This window comes from Colossoma macropomum, unplaced genomic scaffold (genome assembly GCF_904425465.1).
Source record: "Colossoma macropomum unplaced genomic scaffold, Colossoma_macropomum, whole genome shotgun sequence".
Taxonomy (NCBI): Eukaryota; Metazoa; Chordata; class Actinopteri; order Characiformes; family Serrasalmidae; genus Colossoma; species Colossoma macropomum.
Genome location: NW_023494809.1, coordinates 13,066,847 through 13,075,906, shown reverse-complemented (window position 1 = coordinate 13,075,906; position 9,060 = coordinate 13,066,847). Strand labels below are relative to the sequence as shown.

Sequence of the window (9,060 nt, the reverse complement as noted above, 5' to 3'; positions counted from 1 at the left end):
GTTAATTCGGTGGTGTAGCGATCGAAGAGCTCTGGCAACAATGGGAAATGGGCTATTGATCAGACCTGCTCAGATTAAGACTGGGGACTGGAGCTCTTTCTCGCTCTCTTTACCTCTCCTTTGCTCTCCATTTCTCACTTCTTGCTTTGCTCTCTTGCCACCTCGTTCCTCCTCTCTCCCTCTCTCTCTCCTTCTTCTCTGTTTCACTTACCCGTGCACATCCATTCTCCTCCCGTCTCCTCTTCTCTTCCATCTCTTTTCTCTTTCTCCCTTTTTCCTTCCACTCTACACTAAAGAACTCTTTGGTGAGATAGAAGAAGCCCCATAGAGGAATCCCTTTTGATTCTCTAAAGAACGTGAACAATGATTACTCCTTTAAAGAATCATTCTTGTAGATGAGATGTGAGTGTGAAGAACCCTTTAAAGCTTAGAGAACCTCCACATAATGTGAGTTCTTTACCAACTAAGGGTTTTTCCTAGAACCCTTCAACCAAGCCAGGCACCTTTGTTTCCTCTATAGATTTCTTACTTATGCTTCTGCTGGATGGCACATTGCCATAGTCAAAACAAAGTCTATGAAAAGTAATGCATTTTGTGATTTTGTATATTTGAGTAAATGTATAATTAAGGAGGAAATATAAGCAAAGTGCCCTCATGAATTTACTGTTGAGAAAGAAAACATCTCATCTTCAGATGATTACGGTTTACTTTGTACTGAAAAGGCAACAAGCACTACTCAAAGAGACGAAATTAGCTCAATCAATAATAATAGAAAAGCTCAGCTTCCCTAATGGAGACTTCATTAGTTGTCACGGTTGTCATTAAGCAGACTACTGTGCCATGTTACTTGCCAAAAACTGGTTTCAAGTTAGAGATGTAGAATACAAAACAGATAGATGCTAAAAATCTGAAAAGTCCTTTTTCTCCCATTTTCATCTTTCATCTCTTTCATGGACAAACAGACAGACAAACATTATCATTATTCTGAGGTCTACTGGGAGACTACTATAATTACAGGACACTTCATTCAGCATACTGTCATACTTATTGTATGTAGCGTTTTTAAACAAAGCCTGAGTGATCAATTCTACAATAATCAGTTTGCTGGTTTTGGCCTCTTATGTTTATGCACTTCATTAAGTTGCTTGTTGCAACAGTTATTCCTGGTATCCTTAATCAAATATTTTTGTTGATTTTTCTATTAGGGTTCATCAGGGCAAATTATTCTGTGATTATGTATCCACGAGTGGGATTTACTGTTAATCAGAGTTAATTCATCTCAATTGTATTGTTTATTGAAATAATACTAAATGTATCATTTTGTCAAAGTCCTGCATTTTTAAAGATTCAGACTTGGTATATGAAGATGTCAATATGACAGTATGACAGCTGGAAGAACAACCAAATTTACCTTGTGGAGATACATCAAGAACTGATCCCGGGTGCAGGAGGCTGAACCACCTGAAAAAAAGGATGTTGTTGTGGCGCTCTGAGGTGGGATCGCACACTAGGGGGCGACAAAGAGGAGTGTTTGTGCAGTCCCGCTCCGCGTGCTTCACATCTCAGTCCCTGGCAGTAGTTTTGAGTACTTCCATCCTTTCACGATCCATCTTTCTCCTGTCTTTCAGCATCTCCCCTCTTTCCATCAACCGCCCCCTCCTGTTTCCACACACGAGTGACTTCCACAGGTTTACCTAATGGATTATTAAGTAGCTGATTGGGGATCAATTAAGTACTTAAAGTTTGTTAGGCAGAGTCAATGGCTGTGAAGGCTTGCAGTGGTGGTGGAGTAACTCATCGCCAACATTTGAAAGAAACTGCATGTTTGCTGCCCACGAGGCCATAGAGGCCTTTGCTTCAGGGAAAAGGGTACTGCTGAACATGCAAGTGCATCGTTACAGTTCACCGTAAAAGCCAGGCAGTAATTTCTTCTTGGTAGAAGAGGCAAATTTATGAGGTAGTAGGAAAGATAGTCTATATGCTGGTGAAAGCAGTGAAATATAGTTTAATAATGCAGTGAGTCATTTCTGTCATTTGCCCCAATTCTTCGCATGTTGTGGCGAGGTTGTGGAGTAGAAGTGATTCAGTGTCCAAACAGAAAATACTCATTATTCACATGGAAAATGTTTACCTAAACTCTGTCTAAGACAGAAACGTTTCTGTCCTGTAACTGAACGATTTATGCTAAGAATTCTCGTGCGCTTTTGTACAAATCAAATAATACTAAAAAGACTCTTCAGTTCATATTTTTTTTGTTTTTGGGTGAATATTAGTGAGCTATATGCTAGAACCGAGCACAGCCAAGATGAGGCACGGACAAAAAGAGTTGGCAAAACAAGAAAGATAAGAGAAAGGGCCAAGAACGAGGGGAAGAGAAAGGGCTTTCTCCTGTGGTGAAAAGAATGAGAAAGAGAAAGAGAGAAGGAGGGAGGGAAGAAGGGAGGGAGGACTCAACACACAGTCACACACACGCGCGCGAGCACACACACTCTCTAACCTCATATACGAGACAGAGGAGCGGAAACGGGTCGAATCCTACTTCAAATTCTCTTTCCTCTCGGCTTGTCGACCGGGGAAAACAAACCGACCCGAGGCACAGCGAATGGGGATTTACTAATTAACTACTTACACAGAGAGAGAGAGGGAGAGAGAGAGAGAGAGAAAGAGAGAGAGAGAGAGAGAGAGAAAGAGAAGGAGAGAGAGACAGAGAGAGAGAGAGAGATGCGCACCTCCTCTGCGCGCGCCCGCCCTCTCCCTCACTCACAGCGCTCGTGCTAGGTGGTGTAGAGGTGCGCGCGCGGTCCCGGGCTTCCAGCGCCCCGTACAAACTGCGGCCCGGCGGAGAGAGGGAGAGAGTACGGAGCGCCGGAGCGGCACGAGCAGAGGTATGGCAGTGACCGCACCGCGCGCGGATAGAATTACGCTTATTTATGTAGCTTGTGTAGAATCACGGGGGCCGTTTATTTCTGTAAACTTGATGAACTTTTTTTTGTTTTGTATAGTACAATTTAAAATATATGTATTTTATATCTATTATTATTATTATTATTATTATTACTGTTATTATTATTATTTTTTATTATTTTTAGACATTTTTGCAACTTTTTTGTTTTTTGTTTTAATAGCCGCAATTGTTTTTCTTACCCTTGCTTTTTTTTAGACTTTTTTAGGCAATGTTCATAGTTTATGCTTTTATTTTTCATAACCAAAAGGTCCAACAGAAAAACACTGCGAATCTTGATTACTCGTTAAGGTGACACTGATATGTTTAAAATCTGCTTGTATATGTGACTGTTGACTCATTCAGTTCAATGGCAGTGTCGTGTATGTTCAGTGTGCAGAAACATTAGTTGAGTTTTGCGTGTTGCTCGTGGCAGCCCGGATCAGTGTACATATTTGTTAAGGCAGTGCTCGGAGCCCTCACCTACACTCCACACTATCAATCAGTCAATTAGACAGTCACTCACTCGCTAAGTGGAGACGTTTCATGAGCTCTGCGTTCATCCCTTCTACCTGCCCTTGTCCAGTCGTCGGCCATCCAGTCCAATTCTTCGCGTTTCTTAATGGTCAATAGAGACATGCGAGGGAGAGTAATATATTGAGTTATACAGTGGACTATATTTATCTCATAGTTATATGCGTATATTCACTTGATATTTAAGGCCTATCAAGTGTTTTTAAATACACGTACTTCTTGACTGACAAAGTACAGGCTAAAAATATTGCCTAAAAATACATTTTAATGAAAATAAAAAACAGACAAAATGCCAGATTTAGGACACAAGTCATAGGGATTTTGGGGAGTTCGATGGATGCTCTGTGAAACACGTTTTTGCTTTGACACCTTACAGGCCGCTAAGCCGGGGGAGCTTCAGCTGTGGAAAAGTTGGCCGTAAGAGTGCATGTCCAGTTTCCATGTAAAAGCCTTCAGGGGGTGAGCCACGACTCCAAAAGTGAAAAAGTTAAATCAAAGATGTTTTTTTAAAGCTCGCATTGGCCAATTTGGAATGCATATCCACGTGCGCAGTGGGAGCGCCTCATCAATTATTTGCGCCGCTCTGTTTTTGATAACAGGTGTTTATAAATCGATATATAGACATGTAGGTCTAAGCACATCAGATGTCCTGATCTTCCACTAGATGTATCGAAACCAGCAGAAAGTTGTTTGCGTTTGTTAAATTATTCACTACGTACCACACGAGTAAATCCAGAGGTCTCTCAAGTTCTCCCGCTTTCACGATTTTGGTCCTCGCGGTTTTCTCTAAAAAACTTTTTTGGGTTTGTTTGAGGCTGATCCGAAGAGGCTGTAGGTCTCAAGTTTCAATACTAAGTTGAAAAATTGACTCTCTTTCAGGCTACATGCCAATTGATTTTTAAATTATTATCATAGTGGACATTTTTGCCGATTTCTATGTTTTATTTTTTCGTATCTGTTTAAAATGAACAGTCAGGCCTAAATCTCAGTTTTGAAAACAACAAACAGTAGTAGGTTATACCTCTATGAAAGTTACATATTGTTGTCAGAAAAAATAAAAAAAGTAAAAAATTAGTTTGCACTTTGAATTGAGAGCAAAATGACACGACGTGCGCCAGATTTTGGCAGAAACTAAATCTGAATCTAATATTTAAATCGTGCGGTGAAAACATGAGGAAATAATTATCTTAATATTTTCTTAATTTACTGATAAGTAATATCTTAAATGATATTGTAATCCATTGTAAAGCGTGTTGAATGCACAGTGGCTGTTAAGTAATTAAAAACAGGGGTGGAATTAATCTGTGATGGGGAAAACAAACGTGTTCGCCTAATTCTAAACACTAAACACGTTGAGGTTTCCAGATATTTCCTCTCTCTGGATCCTCCCCTGAAACAGCCGCATTCTACACATTTCACCGCGTGTATTTGCCTGTTTTCACAGCTCATTTCATTTCTATCATGACGGTGTAATTCACTGCGGGCTAAGCCGCTTTCTGATTTCGGACATTTGGAATGTCGTTTAATTCTCTTACAGCGCTGCTCTGTGCCAGGGCTCGGCTCCCTCCTGCGTCTCTCCGTCTGTCAATATTTGGTGGAAATATTTCCGACATTAAATGGCATTTGGGGAAATCTCTACTCTCTCCGTCCCTCAGCTTTGCCCCCCTCCCTCCTCCCCTAACCCTCCACCTACTACCTCTCACGCTGCGGAGGACTTAGTCGCTGCTGTCAGAGTATCAGAGTATGTCTGAAGTGAAAATGTTGAGTCTTCTATTAGATGAAATAATAATAATAATAATAATAATAATAATAATAATAATAATAATTATTATTATTATTGTTAGTATTATTATTATTATTATTATTATTATTATTTAAGCAGGAATGTCTAATGGACGCACGAATGATTTGACTTATGTTAAATAATTTCAATAATCTCTAGAAAATTGTTTTACCAAACTGACAAGCAATCCAGTGTAGTACAGCATGCCTAAGTCTAAACTTGGCGCATAATGAAAAAAAAATACAAAATAATCTGGAGTTGAAACTTCCAGATGCTCATCTGACAATTCCAAGTAAAATTTTGAACAGACTAATTTTCCGTTTTTTTCTGCGTCCTGCTGTTTATATTTATTTTTCCTTTTAAATCTATAATTAATTTCGCAAGTACATCTTGTATTTCAACACGTGCATCGCTTTTATTTGTGCCAAATGTCCATGTGTTCCTAACAGGTACATATTACTCTTATATTTGCTCTATATTTTCTACTCTTTTCTGCTTTCTTTCTTTTTTTCTTATTATCGCACTGCTGGACCGTGGATTTTAGTAACATCACGCAGTAAAAGGCGGACGGAGAAGACTACTTGGTGCTTGGTAAAGAAATACACAGGCACCACATTTTCTTACCTATAGCAAGTGAAACTTCAAATTACTCAGATTTTTGTCCCTCCCAGGACGTTTTGTGTGGTAAAATGCTGCGTTTATATATTGGATGAAAAATACGGAGGTTCATATTTATTAATAATTCGCCTACGCGCTGACAGCCTATTTAAAGCGCACGAGCACGATAAGCTCTAGCGTTATTGACATTCTGATTAAGTCAGCTTACGATGGTCCAACCGCTATTAAACACAAAGCTCTGACTTTAGTACACAGACTACAGAACGACTTTCACTAAAGTAATCGGGATGTGCTGCTGATGACTGAGAGCCTCGAAATCAGCAGGCTAGCGGCTGTGTGAGCGACTCGCGCGGTCTCTCGAGCCCTCTGAACGTGTCTGCGTGTGTGTTTGTGAGAGAGAGAGAGAGCAGAGAGAGACAGAGAGACAGGGAGAGAGAGAGAGTTAAAGTCTGCTGTCCAGCTAACTTGTCACCATCAAAACATAAAATGCAGAGAGGAAACACTGATATGTCTGTTGTATTTTCATTCTAGAATCCTCTACGCGACGTGGAGCGGCAGAACTTCTTTTGCCATTCCCATCGGATCCAGTGACACCCAGCGATTCCCAGTCCAGTTCAGAAAGGGTCCGCGGTTCGGGCTTCGGCCCGCGCTTTCCATCTGAGGCAACCCCACTCCGGAGATCCGGTAAGTCTGAACGTCTAGAGCTCCAACCACCTTCATCATGCTCTCTTATGAGTCTCATCTCGGAGGAATACACATCTGCTCCAATCTTTACTCCCATCTCTGCAGTTTCTGCACTGAAGGAAACGAAACTCAACCTAAATGTGACGATACGCGCCATAAATACTTTTTCATTTTTATTCCCACATAAACCTGATGACCTCACCATTACCAGGTATTTGTGGAGCTTACTGGCATAGGACAAGAAATGTAGTGAAATAGGTGCAAACTCCTTTAACATCGTTTAATGCGCAATAACAATGACGCTATTTCATCCGCATGTACATCATAGCTTTTTGGGCAAAAGACTCTTCAGTCTGTAGGACTTATTCCTTCCAAATTAATTGATCTTAACTAGCTTCACCTACTTAACTAAGCACTATACAAGAAATAGCTCGTGTTTCTAGATGCATTAGTAAGTTTAACAAATGTTAGTTATGTTTTATAGTGGAAGTTCAATCCCAGTGAACTTTCAAGTACTGGAGTCAAACTTCTTTTCTTTTTTTTTTATCTCCTATTATAGGTATATTGCCCATTTAACAGTTGATGTGGTTATGAAGCAAGTTAACAGTTAGTGAGCTCAATTAGCAATTAGGCACAGATGCTCTTCTTATCTGTTTTCACTCTAAACACAAAATACAGGAATTTTAAATGAGAGATTTTAGGTCAGTTTTAGGTCAGCCTTCAATGCAAATTACCAAGGCTTCTGGAAGTTGTAATCCTGCATTACACTTATACTAAACTGCATTCTAACATATTCCCTTATCCAACATCCTGTACATGGCTAACACACTCAGTAGCCCACTAGATGATAGTGTTGTAGACTGGTGTATCTCATGAATCTTTCTTATCTTTAGTTTTATGTGCACATTGGTACTACTTAATTATGGTGTGTTGTGTTTGTGTAAGATGGCTTCTCCTTTTGGGTCCTTTTTCCTCTCACACTGGTTTATACTGTTAGGGAGTTTTTCCTGCCCCTGTTGCCCTCGATTTGCTCATTAGTTCAGGTAGTGTATGGTGTAAAAAGTGCTACATAAATAAAACTGAATTTTTATTCAACTCCCAGTCAGGTATAAAGTATAAAAGACCACCTTTTCACTGACACTCTGTATTAGACAGTAATTGGTCAAAATGAAGACTCTTTTGCACCTTATCAGCTGCTCACCCTCTGTCACTCTCTCCCTCATTCTATCTCCCTGACATCTTCCCCTATCTCTCTAACCTCTGTTTTGCACACTTAGTAACTACAACATTGTACTCAACAACAGCACACACGCACACACACACACACACACACTCACACACGCACACATATATATACCTATCTCTCGATCAGGCTTGTTGGCCATGTGGAGAGTAGTAAAGGTCAGTTAATCGATGGGGCCCAATTTGACAAATCCCAGTGACTCTTATCAACGTGTAGGAAAGAAGGATGCTGATATAATGTTTAATCCCAACAGCAAGTGCAGGGAGAGAGAAAGAAGAGGGAGAGCAGGAAGGAGAAGGACAGCTATGTTCATGGGTGGGAACAGGAGGACATTTGGAAAGAAACAAGGACAACTGTGAGTTTATCTACAGACCTGTCTTAAGTCTTTTCAATGAGAACATTCATAGCATCTAATTCATTAGTCTGCTTTTAAGTTGAGACCAGTTTGAGAGAACTGCCCCGAGGAAAAGAAATATAATTTATGAGAGTATGTGAAATGAGGGTAACTTATTAGTGTGGTTATGTGTATGTTATCTGTCTCATAAAAATGTGCTATGTATAGAAAATAGCCCTATAATCTTGCTTTTGGATTGAGGTTGGAATTCCATCAGAATACTCCTAAAAATTAAAGGTTCAGAAACAGTTCTTGGCTTAAAACATATGATCCTACTGAAACCTTCAATTGGTATAGAGCCTTAACAACACTGATAAAACTGTCAAAACTTACCATTCATTCTCTAACCCATTCAGTCTATTTATAGAAATTAAACTGCAAAAACAGGCCATTTTGAAATAATTCTCTTTGTGATGACACATATTTACATATATCTACATATTCAGCCTACAGCAGTTTAAACTAGCCCATGAAGTTGTGTGTTTCAGTGACATGTTTCAGGCCCTACTGCTTTTTGAAGGAAGTACAGTATAGGGCAACCAATCAGAGCAGAGCTCTTTTAAATATCAATACTACTTACAATTTTTATCTACATCATTTGAGCACTGCAGTTGTCTTTATACTGTATGAACAATTCATGATGAATGAACAGAATAAAATTCTGTTACATTAGTTATGTCAAGAATGTTTTTGTAAAGTTACCATTTAGGAGATACAGTTAACGTCATGGTAACAGAGACAGTGTACTTAATTTGACAAAGATAAAGAAAGGTTATAAAATGGTCATAGATACATAAACCCACAGAACCATTGACATTGGGCCTCATAATGGGCTCTTTAAAAATGTTCTTTAAGGCATCATC

The 9,060-nt window shown here is 39.5% G+C and overlaps 1 protein-coding gene across 1 annotated transcript in view; it reads left to right on the top strand.

Annotated features, from left to right (window-relative positions):
* The first annotated feature begins 6,462 nt into the window (after positions 1 to 6,462).
* erfl1 (Ets2 repressor factor like 1) overlaps positions 6,463 to 9,060 on the top strand; it is a 47,961-nt gene continuing 45,363 nt past the window's right edge. The window contains exon 1 of the mRNA XM_036558532.1: positions 6,463 to 6,560. The gene's annotated coding sequence lies outside the window, so the exon portion shown is untranslated. The remainder of the gene's footprint in view (positions 6,561 to 9,060) is intronic.